The sequence below is a fragment of the Gossypium arboreum genome, chromosome 11, assembly GCF_025698485.1.
Source record: "Gossypium arboreum isolate Shixiya-1 chromosome 11, ASM2569848v2, whole genome shotgun sequence".
Lineage (NCBI taxonomy): Eukaryota > Viridiplantae > Streptophyta > Magnoliopsida > Malvales > Malvaceae > Gossypium > Gossypium arboreum.
In genome coordinates, this window is record NC_069080.1 from 102422211 (window position 1) to 102439051 (window position 16841).

A 16841-nucleotide genomic window follows, 5' to 3' on the forward strand; every position below is an offset into this window, starting at 1 on the left:
TGGCAAAATCATTTATACGGTGAAAAGTGTCATATCTTTACCGATCATAAAAGCTTGAAGTATATAATGACCTAGAAAGATCTGAATTTGGGACAACGAAGATGGCTCGAGTTACTAAAAGAGTATGAGTGAGTAATTCATTATCATCCGAGGAAAGCGAATGTAGTTGCTAATACTCTGAGTAGAAAATCATCATTTGCTTTGAGAGCGATGAATACTCAGTTAAGTTTGTCTGATAATTGTTTGATTCTAGCAGAGTTGAGAGCTAAATCAGTATTTCTTTAGCAAATTTGTGAAGCTCAAAAATGTGATAACAAATTGCAAGCCAAAAGAGTGCAATGTGAGTTGACTAATGATTCAGACTATCAGATCGGATTAGATGATTTCTTAATGTTCTGAGGTAGAATTTGTGTACCAAATAATTCCGAGCTCATTCAGAAAATTCTGCATGAAGCACAGAGTGGTTGTCTATCTGTTCACCTGGGGAGTACTAAAATGTACAATGATTTGAAACAGTTGTATTGGTGGTCGGGTATGAAACGAGGCATTTTAGAGTTTGTATCGAGATGTTTTGTTTGTCAACAAGTAAATGTTGAACATCAAGTGCCTTCGGGATTATTACAGCCTGTGATGATACCAGAATGGAAATGGGATAGAGTTACGATTGATTTCGTATCAGGTTTGCCTCTGTCTTTGAAGAAGAAAGATGCAATATGGATTGTAGTTGACAGATTAACAAAATTTGCACATTTCATTCTGGTACGTACTGATTATTCGCTTGATAAATTGGTTGAATTGTACATTTTTGAGATCGTTAGATTGCACAGGGTGCCAGTTTCGATTATTTCGGATAGAGATCCGAGGTTTACATCATGATTTTGGAAGAAATTGTAAGAAGCTCTAGGCACGAGGTTGAATTTTAGTACAGCATTTCATCCGCAAACTGACGATCAGTCTGAGAGAGTAATTCAAAGTCTCGAAGATATGCTTCGATGTTGTGTTTTAGAATTTGAAGGCAATTGGTAGAAATATTTGCCATTGGTTGAATTTGCGTATAACAACAGCTTTCAATCAAGCATAAAGATGGCACTATACGATGCTTTATATGGTCAAAAATGTCGAACTCCATTGTATTGGATCGAGATTAGTGAGAAAAATATTTACGGGGTTCATTTGATTAGAGAGACTAAAGAAAAAGTGAAAGTAATTCACGACAATTTTAAAGCAGCTTCAGATCGATAGAAATCTTACGCGGATTTGAAACGTAAAGACATTGAATTTCAGATCAGTGACAAAGTATTTCTGAAAGTATCTCCGTGGAAGAAAATACTTTGTTTTGGTTACGAAGGCAAATCAAGTCCGCGATTCATCAAACCGTACAAGATTATTGAAAGAATAGGACCAGTAGTTTTACCATCAGAATTAGAAAAGATCCATAATGTATTTCATGTGTCGATGTTACGATGGTATCGATAGATCCATCACACCTAATTTCTCCGGCAGAAATTGAGATTCAACCTGATATGATGTATAATGAAGAACCGGTTAGAATTTTAGCTCAAGAGGTTAAAGAATTGAGAAATAAATGCATAGCTTTAGTAAAAGTGTTGTGGAAACGTCCCGAGGAAGTTATGAGAAAACAGTATCCTAACGTCTTTTTTGGTAAGATTTTTGGGGACGAAAATCCCTAAGAGGCAGAGTTGTAACAGCCCATTTTTAATCAAATCAGAACAGTGGTTTCAGAACCACAAATCCAAAGTCAAAATAATTATTTTATTATTATTTTAATGTCTACAACATGATAATATGATTGTGTGAAAGTTTCGTTTAGAAATTTTACCGTTTGAGTGCTTAATTTGATAAAAAGGACTAAATCGCATAAAGTGTAAAACTTGTGTTCTATTAGTTAAAGGTATTAAATGGCTATGAAATTAAATAGTAAAGGTCCTTAGGTGGTAATTAGCCCATTTATGTGATAATGGATGATAGTGGCTTGGTATAGGGTGTAAATAATAAGTATTTTAAAGGTTAATTATGTAAAATTGGTTATTAAAGGTTAATTAAGTAAAACCAAATGTAATTATTCATGCATTCATCTTCTTGAAATTGATTCTTCTTGGTAAAAAAGGTCTATGGATTCAGATATCTTCATTTGCTTCAATTACGTATGGATTTTGTCCCATTTTTATTGATTTCTATATTTTTGAAATCGTTGCAACTTAGTCTAGGAAGCCCAAGGACTAATTTGCAAAATTTTTAAAGGTTTAGGATGTTGCAATTGATGAATACATCAATATTTTGATGTTTGATGATAGAAAATGTGTGCTTGTGGATAGATAAACAAGTTTTGTAAAGTGATTTTTAATAAAATTTTCATTTAGGGATTAAATTAAAAAATGTTGAACTTTTGTGGTTAAAATGTGAAATAAATGGAAAATATAGGCTGATACGTGTACTAGGAAAATCCGGCTAGCATGGGTGTGAATTAAATTTGCATGAATTTGTGTTTTTATGAAATACAGGCTAAATTGTAAAAATGTGAAACATTAGGGGCAAATGTGTAAAAGTGCCTTAATGTGAGTTTTAGGCTAAATTGAATAGAGATATGATTAAATAAGTTGATTTTGGCTGCATATAGATCAAGAAAAGTGAAATTCGGATCTAGAGTAGGGGAAAAACAAAGTACTAAACTAATTGACCTATTTCGCCGTTTTTGCATCTGAGGTAAGTTCGTATGAAATAAGTGTCATTATAAATGTATTTTAAATGCTTAGATATTGCATAAACTGTGAATACAAGACTACGAACATGTTTGAAAATGATTCGAAAATGATTCAGCGTTGGATATCCCGGTTGAACCTTAGGAATAGATTTGGATACGAATGACATGTCATTAGGGGTTATTGTGATTATGTGATCCGAGTGTTAGTCCTGTTCATCCTACTGGTGGCTGAGTATACTGGCTTGTGTTGCAGTTACTTGACAGCTTGTGTGAGCAGCACTGTGTAGCTACGTCTTGACTGACAGCTTATGTGAGCTGGCCCATTGATAGCTCGAGATTGAGCATATATGTGATATGAGATTGAGATGGCATTGGCTATGTATGTGGCACTTCAATGTGATTTTCTCAAGTATCTGATAGTATTTCAAATGGTTCAAAGGGTAAATGAAAGACGTGGTTGAGTATGAGATTGATATGAGATGTTAAATCGAAGAAATTGTGAAGTTTGCATATAATCTTATGATTAAAGTTGTGAAAGGTTTATTAGATGATATGAGCTAGATATTGATATATTCAATTTGTTGAATTGTGTATTTATGATTATATTAAGCTTATTTCATACGATCTTACTAAGCTATAATGCTTACTTTGTTTATTTTACTATGTTTTATAGTGATTTCAAAGCTAGCTCGGATTCAGGGATTGTCGGAGACTTCGTCACACTATCCTACTATCACTTTGGTACTTCTAAGCTTATGTTTTGGTTATATGGTATGTGTAGGATTATGGTTATTTTGGTTAATTCTTTTGGTCATTTGAAATGGCTTGTAAATGTTAAATGTTTTGGTTTGTATATAGCCATGAGAGTTGGCTTATTTTAGGTTGATGTGGTTATATATATATATATGTGTGTGTGTGTGTGTGTGTGTGTGTGTGCATATGGCTTGGTTTTATGATTAAAGATGAATATGTTATGTTTGTTGATATTTGGCCATTAAGGGTACTAAATAGTTGAGAATTAGATTTAGTATCTTATGAGATTAAGCTAGATAATGCATATTTGGAAGTGTATAATTAGTAAAATTGTATATGTGATTTTTGTATAAATGGTATGGTCTATTTCGTGACTTGTGTGTATTGAGAAAGGTGGTATAGAATATGCATGAATTAGGCTTGAATTGGTTGGTTTAAATGCCAAATTATGCTATGTTTTGGTGTCAATTAGGTTGGTGTAGGTGTGCACAAGTTTGGGTGGCAAAATGGCTTGGTAAATAGCCTATTTTTGTCCACACGGGCAGAGACACGGGCTTGTGTCATAGCCGTGTGTGACACATGGTCATGTACACAGTCGTGTGTCCCCTGGTCTTGAATTATAAACCAAGTCAGTGTACTCCACACGGCCTCACAGACGGGCGTGTGTCTTGGCCATGTGGCATAAGTCAGTATACCCTACAGGTTTGGCACAGCCTAGCACACGACCTGGTATACGGGCATGTATGGCCATTTTTAGGGCACACGGGATAGTCACATGGGCATGTGTGTTGGCCGTGTGACCCAAGTCAGAGAGTTACACGGGGTTAGACATACACCGGAATACAGTCATGTGATTTCATTTCGAATGTCCACACGGCTTGTGACACAGGCATGTCTCACGCAGCCTAGCCAAACCGGGGCGTGTGTACCCTGATTATGGAAAAAAATTTATGTTTTGTAAAAGTTTCCTGAGCTATCAATTTAGTCCTGAACCTTCTCGAATGCTTGTTTTGGGCCCCGTAGGCTCGCTTTAGAGACGATATGAATATTGTTGATTGATGAGTATATGAAATTTGAAAATGAACGTGAAATATAAGTGTAATTGTATTATATGTTCGGTAATGCTTCGTAACCCTATTTCGACGTTGAATACGGGTGAGGGATGTTACAAAAAATATCTACTAAATTTTATTTAATGGTCTAATTACCATATAAGGACCTCAAGTTTTGAATTCCATAGTTATTGGATCCTTCTATCTACTAGAATTCAACTTTTGCATTTTATGCAATTTGGTCCTTACCGTAATTAAGCACATAATCGGTAAAATTTTCTTATGAGAATTTTCATATGACATTCATACCATAATGCAGACCGTGTAATACTATTAAAATAGTTTTTCTTTCCAGCTCAGATTTGTGGTCCCGAAATCACTATTCTAATTTCACTGAAAATGGGCAGTTACATTGTATGCTTTTCTGTAGGCCCATAAAGCGTCATCCAATCTTTTGGACCAATCTTGTCGGTTCGGACATACTACCTTCTAAAGGATACCTAGTATACCTTTTATCTCTTTATTTTCCAATTTAGCTTGTTCATTTGTCTACGGATGGTAAGTAGTGGCAACCTTGTGCTTCACTCTGTGTCTATCGAGCAACCATTTTAACCATTTGTTCACAAAATAGGACCCATCATCAATGATGATAGCCTTAGGAGTTTCAAACCTTGTGAACACATGTTTCTGTAAAAACTTCATCACAACCATGGCATCGTTCATCAAATATGCCTCGACCTTAATCCACCTAGATAAATAGTCTACTACTGCCAATAGTTACTTGTGAACAAAAGAATAGGGGAATAGATCAAGAAAGTCAATACCCCAAACATCGAATAATTCTACCTCAATGATGTCTGTTCGGGGCATCCCATTTCTATTGGTGATGTTTCCAACCCTCTGGCATTGATCACAACTCTTTACATAAGCAATCGTATCTTTGACTAGCATTGGCCAAAAAAATCTAGCTTGCAATACTTTGGTCGTAGTACGTGTACCTCCAAAATGTCCCCCACTCAGAGCTACGTGACAATGATATAAAATCTTATGTACCTCGTTTTCTACCATGCATCTTCTGATCATTTGATCTGTGCATTTTTTGAAAAAATATGGCTCTTCCCAAAAATAGTACTTCATATCATGAATAAACTTTTTCTTTTGTTGATATGTCTTATCAATCGGCATCAAACCACAAGATAAATAGTTAACAAAATCAACAAACCAAGGGGTGTTATGGACATTATTTACCTTAAGTATGTGATCATTCAAAAATGTCTCCTGGAAGGGTACAAGAGAAGAAGTTCCTTCTCGTGGCTCCAATCTGGATAAGTGATCTGCTACCTAGTTTTCTAGCCCTTTTTGCTCTTGAATTTCTAGATCAAATTCCTGGTTTAGAAGTATCCATCATATCAATCTTAGCTTGGCATCTTTCTTGGCAAGTAAATATTTAATTATCAAATGATCCATATAGACAGTCACTTTGGTACTTACAAGATAGGATCAAAATTTGTAAAAAGTGAAAACAATAGCAAGTAACTCTTTCTCTGTTACTGTATAATTCAGTTGAGCTCCCATAAGAGTCCGACTTGCATAATAGATAGGATGAAAAACTTTGTTCCTTTGTAGGCCCATCATAGCTCCTATCGCGAAGTCACTTGCATCACACATTAACTCAAATGGAAAATCCCAATCCAGTGTGACGATAATGGGTGCCAAAACTAACCAATTCTTTAGAACATTAAATGCTTTTTAACATTCTTCATCAAAGTTGAGTATTATGTCCTCCAATAATTTGCATAAGGGTTTAACAATTTTAGAGAAGTCCTTGATGAATCTTCGATAGAAACCGACATGTCCCAAAAAGCTCCTAACACCCTTTATAGATGTTGGAGGTGGAAGTTTCTCAATAACTTCTACCTTTACTTTATATACCTCGATTCCATATCTCGTTATTCGGTGCCCCAAAACAATACCTTGTTGTACCATGAAATGGCACTTTTCCCAGTTGAGTACAAGGTTTGTTTCTTCGCACCGCCTTAGTACCTTGGCTAGATTGGCTATGCAATCATCATAAGTGTCTCCAAACATTGAAAATCATCTATAAAAACTTCCAAATACTACTCAACCATGTCAGTGAAAATAGCAATCATACATCTTTGAAATGCATCGATGCATTACATAAACCAAATGAAATGCGTCTAAATGCAAATGTACTGTACGGGCATGTGAATATTGTTTTTGTTGATCCTCCAGTGCTACTGTGATCTAATTGTAACCTAAGTACCCATCAAGAAAATAATAATAGTCTTGCCCTACGAGTCTATCCAGCATCTGGTCCAATAACGGCAAAGGGAAATAATCTTTCCTAGTCGCCTTGTTCAACTTTAGGTAATCTATGCAAATTCTCCATCATATAATTGTTCTTGTCGGTATTAACTCATTATTTTCATTCTCAACGACCGTAATACCTCCTTTCTTTGGCACACATTTGACCAAACTTGCCCATGAACTGTCTGAGATGGGATAAATTATACTCGTATCTAACCACTTGATGATTTCTTTCTTTACCACGTCCTTCATAATGGCGTTCAATCTCTGTTGTCCATTAATTGTCCCTTTCTCACCATCTTCTAAGATGATTTTATGCATGCACGCGGATGGACTAATACCACAGATATCGACTATGGTCCATCTGATAACCTTCTTGACTTGTTTTAGCACTATGATAAGTTTCTCTTCTTGCTCTTCAATTAACTCTGCTGAAATAATCACAGGAAAAGTTGAAGTTTACCTAAATAAACATATTTTAAGTGTGAAGGAAGTACCTTAAGTTCTAATTTAGGTGGCTCTTCAATTGACACATTTGGTTGAACATAATCTCTGCTTTCTAATTCCAAAGATTCAAAATAGGGTTGCGGATTAAATCCATTTTGGTTAGCTTCTATCAAAGCTAAATTTTCCTCCCCCTCTTCCTCACTTAGAATGTCTGACATCAAAACTTTTTTCTAATGGGTCCTCAACAGAGTTCAGCTCCCATTCTACGTCTAAGTCCTCTAACTCAAATATTGTAGAACAATTACCAACTGTATTAGGAAATCGCATAGATTTAAAACATTGAACGTTACCTGATCATCCTGAACACGCATAGTAAGTTCGCCCTTCTGCACATCAATAAAGGTCCTTCCAGATGTTAAGAAAGGCCTTTCTAGGATTATTGGCACCTCTTTATCTATTTCAAACTCTAAAATAACAAAGTCGGTAGAAAAAATAAATTTGTCTACACATACCAATACTTCCTTGATTTTTCCTTTTGGATGTGCTAAGGATCAATCTGCTAACTGAAGCGTGACTATAATAGGTCTAACTTCACATATGCCCAACTTTCTAAATATAAACATAGGCATCAAGTTGATGTTTGCACCCAAATCACATAATGGCTTACCACAATAAGTTGTTCCAAGGTTGCAAGGTGTGGTAAAACATTCAGGGTCCTTCATCTTTGGGGGTAGTTTATTTTGAAGGTATGTATTGCATTCCTTCATCAGGGATACCGTTTCAAATTCTCCTAGTCTTCATTTCTTAGACAACATATTTTGACATCTACTTAAGAGCTTTTACTAACGAAATGTTGATATGAAGTTGCTTGAGTACGCCTAGGAATTTCTTGAATTGGACTTCTTGCTTCTGCTTCTAAAGTCTTTGAGGTTAACGGAATGTTGATATGAAGTTGCTTGAGTACGCCTAGGAATTTCTTGAATTGGACTTCTTGCTTCTAAAGTCTTTGAGGTTAAGGTGGTGGAAGATTCTTAACTTGAACTAGTTGATAAGTCTTTTATGGCAATTCTACATATAATGAAATTGATAGTTGATCATAATTGCCTGGTTCAAAAGTTACCTTATCATGTTTTGTAGATTCTGGTTTTGGTAAAGCTAGAATTTCAACACTTGGTTGAACTACCTCTTTATCTCGAGCATCAGCTTGCTCTTCTTCAACTTGACAATGTTGGGCTCTATCTTTTTTTTTGCTCCTTAGTGTCAATGCTTTACAATGCTCTTTCCCCAGATTTCTCGGTTTCTCCTTATCACTAGGCAAAGCACCTTGTGGTCAGTTTCTAAGTTCAGTTGTAAGCAGGCCCATTTGGTTTCCAGGTTTTTCAATGTGGCTGCTTGACTTTGGATTAAGATGTCATTTTTCACTATGTATGCCTTCAACAGGTTTTCTAACCCATTAGAAGATTCAACTTGAGGTTGTTTTTGAACTTGTTGGATTGATACAGGTGGCTGGGTCGATCTAGGTTGTGCATAAGTGTTGTTGGGTCTAGCCCTTTGGTTACTCCAAGAGAAATTAGGGTGGTTTCATCAAGATAGGTTATAAAACTTACTTTGCAGTCCTTGCGTTCCTTGGTTTTGGATACCCATGTAATACACGTATTCTGGGATTGATGGGCATTCTTCGAACAAGTGCCTTTCCCCACAATAAGCATAGGCTACATTTTCGAATTGATTTGCTAGTTAAGCTGCAAAATTATTAAACCCATTAGTAGTAAAGTTTTTAAGATTGCGATATTGAGGGTCCACTTCATGTACTCCAACTACTTGTCTTCCTGACGCTACTCGATTGGTTGGCCATTGATAATTGTTGTTGGCAATCCTCTTGATGATTTCATAGGCCTTGTTATAAGATTTAGAAAGGAGAGCACTGTTAGTAGAACCGTTTACTACCATCCTCGTGTGAGCATTGAAACCATTATAAAACATCTCTAATTGGATGCAATGAGGGATTCAATGATGAGGGCATCTTCGTAATAATTCTTTAAATCTTTCCCATGCCTCATACAAGAACTTGTTGTCCATCTGTTGGAAGGTAGTGATCTCGTTCTTTAATTTAACATTCTTTCTAGGTGGGAAGTACTTCATAAGGAATCGTTCTGCTAACTCTTGCCATGTGGTAATAGAATTTGGTAGGAATGAGTTCAACCAGGCTCGAGCTCTATCTCTTAGTGAATATGGGAACATTTTTAATCATAGTGCATCTTTGGGTACTTTGGCTAATTTGAAAGAATCACTCACCTCCATAAAAAATCTTAACTAAAGATGAGGATCTTCAATAAGCATTCCACTAAATTAGCCCACTATCTAAAGCATTTGGAGCATGACTAGCTTCAGCTCAAATTGGTGTGCCTCGACTTCGGGTCTCCAATACCCAGATTAAGCTCATGAAATACTGGTACAGCATACTATCTTAGAGCTCTATCCCTGTCATCAACAATAAGGATATGATTTTGAGCATGATTTGCTCTGTTTCCTTGATTTTGATTTTCAAAGTTCATCTCTTTAGTCCTTCTCTAAACAGCTTATCTTTTTCTTTGTCGAAAGGTCCTTTCAATCTCAAGGTCTATGGGGAGTAAGTCGATAATTTGAACAATACTCATAAACACCTAAAATAATCACAGAAAAATAATGAAATTAAATTTAAATAGAAAAATAAACCAAAATGCAAAATTAACAATTTCATAAATAGTGTCTTTTAAAACATTCCTCGACAACATCACCAAAAACTTGGAATGATTGAAATGTGCAAGTGTACACAATTATAAAAAGTAATAAAGTTATAAGTAAATATTGAGTTATCATACCCACGGGGACTGTGAAAGAAAAATATTTATGAAATGTAAATCAAACACTTTGGTGATGGGAAAAATATGTTGTTTTGAAGAAGTGATTTAAAAACTAAAAATTAACTAAGTAATAAAAATAAAAGTAAACAATTTCCAATGAAAAGATGAGTTTTAATCAATATGGCATAATTGTGTTAGATCAATTACATTCCTTAACATAGAATTACTAAACCCATGTTCATGTTGTTACGAATATTTTCAAGGCAACTTGGTAATTTGTTAACTACTGCACATACATACTTACTAAATCAACCAATCTCTTGAACAATTCTCAATGCCAATTCAAACTATTAATCAATCTTCAAAAGCACATATAAGATTAAGTGAGGTAACAATATATTTCTATATTGAAACAGTTTAATCACAATAAGCTTGCAAGTTATGCAAGGCTAATGTATTGTTTAATTCCCTCGCTAATTTAAATTTTAACTACCTTAGAAGATTAAACATGCACCAATTAAATGTTTTGTCAATTAATTACAATTTCAATGCATTTAATAATTAATTCAATTGTTACCTTACATTTTATAATACAAGTATAACATAAGCATGATTTTATTTAATTGAACAACTTACCAAGGCCAATAACAACACAAACATGATTTTAATAATTTAAGTGGACAAAATGTAATCAGTCTAACACAAATTAAATTTAAGTCATTTTAATTAGAACAAGAATAACAACACAACAATTATTCATGTTCATAATCACAATATAAACAAGAAAATTAAAGAGAGGGGAACTAAGAAGCAAATCTAGGGAACTAAGAAGCAAATCTAGTATTTTTCTAAAGCCAGACTAGTGCACTCCTCTTCTTCTTTGCTCGTTCTGTTGAACCAAGGCCTCCACGAACAATTAAATACTTTTATTCTAAGGTGGAAGAAAGCTCCTTTTCAAGAGGGAAATCAGCAAGGGAATGAACAAGAAAAAGGGGGAAAACAAAGAAGGGAAAGAAAATGAGAAAGTGAATGAAAGAAAGAGAGATATGTAGGAATGAATTGTGTGTTGAATGAGAAGGGTAGAGGGGTATTTAAGGTGTGAATGGCTACCAAAAATAGCAAATAAAATTCAGCCATTCACTCTCCCCTGTCCAACCACACATGGTGCAAAGTTTGAATGTTTCAACTTTGCTATATCTAGCTTAGGGCAAAAAGATAAAGGCACACAAAGTGGAAGGGTTCGAATGGCATTTAGGAGAAACTCAAGGACTATTTTGCAAATAGAAAAATCAGCTGATTGGATCAGCCATAGGGATGGTTTTGGGCTACCAATTTGCTTAGTATACTTGGTTGTGTTCGGAGGCTATACATATGGTTATGTTTGGAGGGTATATTTGGTTGTGTTAGGAGGGTACATATGGTTGTATTTGGTGGGTAAATTGGTTGTGTTTGGAGGCTATGTTTGGTGGGTGATAGTTTTATGTTACACAAAATATTGGTCATATTTTGAAATTCAGTTATCCAATGTAATATATTTTGTATATATGTTTCATGATCACATTGTACCAACATATCAATGAGAACACTATAAGTTATGATTGATTGCTTACCATGATTAATTGTGATAGTATGCTTTCTTTTAACTTTGGATATTGTGACTACTTATGGCAATCTTTAAGCATTCACTGACCTTGAAAAAGTCACACTCTTTTATGTTTAACAATGCAAGGATAAAGCTATAATGAGGAGGAGAAGTGAGCTACCAAGTGATCCAAATCAAGGCAATTTACCTTGAGTATGTTTGATGTGTTTCCAACTTAATAAGGAAGGCAATGTGAGACTAATGTAAAGGGTTTTAGAATTTGAACTATTAATGGTTTGTAATTAGACATTGTGGACTCTTTAATTGGTTTGATTTGGAGCTTTTATCACTGCTTCAGTAGATGATTAAATGGTAGATTATGAATGCTTGATGAATTGTATGAGTAATTGTTCAACTAACTTGTAAGTGCAGGTTGATGAGTCATTGGTTATTAATGTAAGTCTTATATGTTTTATGTGTGATTTGGAAATTAATCATGAGTTTAGTATGCATGAAATATAAAATTAGACAAATTACGTAAATAGTAGGTGGCTTATGAACTAATTAAATGATGATAATTTTATGAAGAGATGCATTATGTTTTAATGAATCTTCCTAAACAAAATTTATACATATTACTCTACTATACTACTTTCAACCTTATGACATGGTGTTTTCCAACATTTTACTACATTACGATTTAGATTAAATCATTTGATTTCAACTCAAACAGTTTCTAAACTTCTTTCAAATATAACATTTTAAATACCCTATCACCTACATAAATGTTCAATTGAAGCTTTTAGAATATTTTCTTATTAAAAATTTAATTTACAAATTATGCTAATGACTTGATGATCAAAGTAGCGCAACGGAAGCATGACTTTAGGTTATCAAATATTCCATGAATAATTGTATGAGGTGTGCTTAGTTGTTGGTGTGCTTTGTGAGGGGGTTTAATGGAGAGTCACTTCGATGGTTAATGTAACATTCAAAATTCTAGTCTGACCATCTCGGTCGAGTTTAGGGTGCCACACACATTCTAAATTACTTAGCACACATTCGAGCTAGTCATACACATTTTCATATCATACGAGCATAAGTATAGTTCAACTTACCAAAACATTCCCATAAACTTGCTTTAATACAACACCTAAATAAACATACCAAAATGGGCAAGTTCATAAAATTTGAACCCCAAGTACATATATATATCACACCTATTACATGCCACGTACAATCGAACCAAGATTAACCAAAGATTACCAACAGAGACATTGGATAGTGTAAGCTTTAGAAGTGATCCGATAGCCAAGTTCCGCAAAGATGCAACTACAGAAGACAGGAAAAATAAAATGGGGTAAGCATTGAAATTCCTATTAACTTCATAGGTACATAAACAATAGTCTTACCTTAGGTTCACATTTAAGTGAATAGAATTCACTAGTCTGAATAGAATTAACTAGCTTAAGTCACTTTCCTATCAAAACATTTTACAACAGTGAGGTTAGTATATCACGAATCAAATCATATAATCTTCCCAAAATCCACTCAATATGATACATAACAGTATCATTCAGCCAAACTATAAAACCTATGCATCAAGTTTGTAACACACCTCACCCGGTCTGATTGCCAGACCCAGGCAATAATATGCTACAACTTAATACAAAACAATTACAAACAAATTATAATTTTAAAATCTCAATTAAATATCAAAAAAATCATGATTAATTAAATTAACATGCAATTCAATCAATTACGGGTTAATATTGAGCTTATCAGAGGTTAAAACTAAGTAGACAATCATTTTGGATCAACTTTAAAAGAATTTAAAAAGATAGGAAAAATCTGAAAATAGGGATCACAAGGCCATGTGAAGAAGAATAGCTCATGTGGCCCCAAGCATGGTCATGTGGTTACTCCATATGTAACACCCCTTACCCGTATCCGAGGCCGGGCTAAGGTACGAGGTGTTACCAGAAAAACATACAAACATTAAACTAAAATACGAGCCATAAAATTTCATTCATATTTCAAAGCGTTCATTCTCTTACACATAGTCCCTTATTTGAGTCTACAGAGCCCAAAACATACTTTAGAAAGGGTTTGGGACTAAACCGAGAACTTACGAAAATCATGGAAATTTCATGCTTTAAGGCTCCACACGCCCGTGTCCTAAAGTCGTGTTCCATACACGGCTGAGACACATGGGCGTGTCTCTGCCTGTGTGGAATATACCTAGGCTATTTTCTAAGCTTTGGTCAACCTTGATCTCTTACACACTTATACAAAATCAAAAGCATATAACATGGTATTCATTTAATGATTAAACATCCTCAATTAAACCACAAACATAGCATTTGTATGTCATCATACATGTGTCTCTCATACTCATTTTACCTTGTTTATTATAGTACCACTTATACATTTATACCAAGATTATCATCTTACCAAATATCTTCAGGTTAATCATCAAGCATTCATATTTAAAGCTAGATCATATCTTTATAAAATACCACGATTCAGATAAAAGTGAATAACATGTTTGCTGAAACATTTCAATTCAATTCCATACCCAAAGAAGCATTATATTGAGACTAGTCATATATATATATATATACATGTCATGATACATAACATTCTCTTTTGTTTTCTTATAAACACATATCATTTATTTCATTATATCAATATTTCATATACCATAGTTTCCATGTATTCCACATATATTTATTTTTCTCCTCCTCCTCTCCATTCCACATCCTTAATGTATATAGCATTCTTGTAAGTACGATTTCACAATTTACTAATAAATGTTCACATCAAACTGTCCACACGAGTCATAGTCACTTAATTATTTATAATTCGAGCTACAGAGCTCCAAATTAAGATCCGTAAATTTCCCCTAAAATTAGACTCACATATCTTTCCACCATAAAATTTCATAATTTTTGGTTAAGCCAATTAGTACAGTTTATTCATTAAAATTTCCCTTGTTTCACTTTCTGACAGTTCTGACCTCTCTTCACTAAAAAATAATTATCTCACAGTACAGAACTCGGATAATGTTCTTGTTGATTTATCTTGAAAATAGACTCATTATGGATTTTAAAAATATAATTTTGAGCCTCTAATTATTTTTCTCCAAATTTTTGTGATTTTCCAAAGTCAGAACAGGGGATCACGTAATCATTCTGAATCAGTCTCACAAAAACATAAATATCTAAAAATATGGAACTCCTTTGCTTTCTATGTTTCTTTTATATGAAAATAGACTCATTAATATTTAATTTTATATCTCATTCAATCTCTGATTCAATTTATACTATTTTTGGTGATTTTTCAAAATCACGTCACTGCTACTGTCCAAAACAGTTTTATTGCTAATTCACTCTTTCACACTTTCTTTGTATTAACCTCATTTTAACATACATATCACAAATCATTTTCACCACATTTCATACATCACAAGTATAGGCCCATGATCACAAGGTCACCATAAAATCATCCTCATGTATAACTTACTTGTTTATAACCTTAGCACATCCTGGTCACTTAATGGACACATCATTCACATAACCAAGTTCCTGCACTTATTCATCACAAAACTCACAAAGCAATACATAGAGAGTCTCCCGTTGAACACTTCGGATCAATCCTCGATACTTGGTGGTTTCAGCACATAGCTCCACCCATCATATAGTTCGGCTCTCTTGTACACATGGTGAACACTTAGTACCACCCATGTGACCTAGCCAGTTTATCTCGTAGCTCTCTTGTCTACATGGTGTCCTTCACTTGGAACCACGCATGCGACCTAGCTACATATATCCCGTAGCTCTCTTGTCTACATGGTGTACACATAGTATCACCCATGCGACCTAGCTACATCATAATGTCTTGTAGCTCTCTTGTACACATGATGTGCACTCAAAGACTATACATGTGACCTAGCTACATACCATTTGTATCATCCAATCTTTCCAGAAGGTTCAACCGGATTTCTCTCTTTCCAACAATTTCACCAATCAAGTAATTATCCACAAACATATTTCCAATATTTTTATAAAATATCATAATACAAGTAATATTGATGTATTACTTACATATAAACTTACATCTCATTTAATATCAACGCAATAACATTAAATTACACATTGCCTTATTAAAAATCATATGAACTTACAATTTCCCATAATATCCATAATCATAGAAATCACATTTATGTATGATAATTCAATGCACTTCATGTACCATAGACATATTTTAAATCAATTCATAAACTTGGCACCATAATCATTTAATTTAACATAATTCAATTAATTCACTAAATTTAACTTTCAAATATAAATTACAAGATTATTGTTGTATTATTATCATACCAACTTACATACTTTCAACACCTTGGAAATCATAGTATATATATCAATTTTACATTGAAACATGCATAAATTAATGCTTATTATACATATGAACTTACCTTGATATTAAAACGATCATTTTACCAACTTTCCCAATTTTCGATTTTTCTCTCATTCTAAGTTCAAATCTCATTTTTTGGGATCTAAAACATCATATTTTACTTATTTAATTAATTTAATATTCAAAACAGTCCTTAACTCAAACTTTGGAAAAATTAAAATTTTGCCCCTAAACTTTTGCATATTTACACTTTTGCCCCTAGGCTCAGGAATTAAACTTCATCCCTTATTCTTATGTTTTATGACATGATGATCACTTTTCCCTTCTATGGCAACATCAAATACTCACTCTAACATATACTTATGACTATTAGGTATTTTTACCGATTAAGCCCTTTTGCTCGTTTTCACTTAAAACCGAGTAGCACAAGTTGTCTAACATAATTTAAAACCTCATATTGTATCATAAAACACCAGAATACACAAATTTTACCCATGGGTATTTTTCCAAATATGAACCCTAGGTTGAATTATTGCTAGCATAAGCTAAATCAAGTTACCGAGACTCCAAAAACGTAAAGAACTTGAAAAACGGGGTTAGAACGGACTTACAATTGAGCTTGGGAAGCTTGAAACCCTAGCCATGGAGTCTCCCTTGGTATACACGTCCATGGTGAAGAAGATGAGCAAAAT

At 34.1% G+C, this 16841-nt stretch overlaps 1 non-coding gene across 1 annotated transcript; it reads left to right on the forward strand.

Annotated features, from left to right (window-relative positions):
* Positions 1-9307: 9307 nt before the first annotated feature.
* Positions 9308-9414, forward strand: LOC128284707 (small nucleolar RNA R71). Its single transcript, XR_008275130.1, has one exon. It is a non-coding gene; the product is annotated as a small nucleolar RNA R71 (small nucleolar RNA).
* Positions 9415-16841: the final 7427 nt, after the last annotated feature.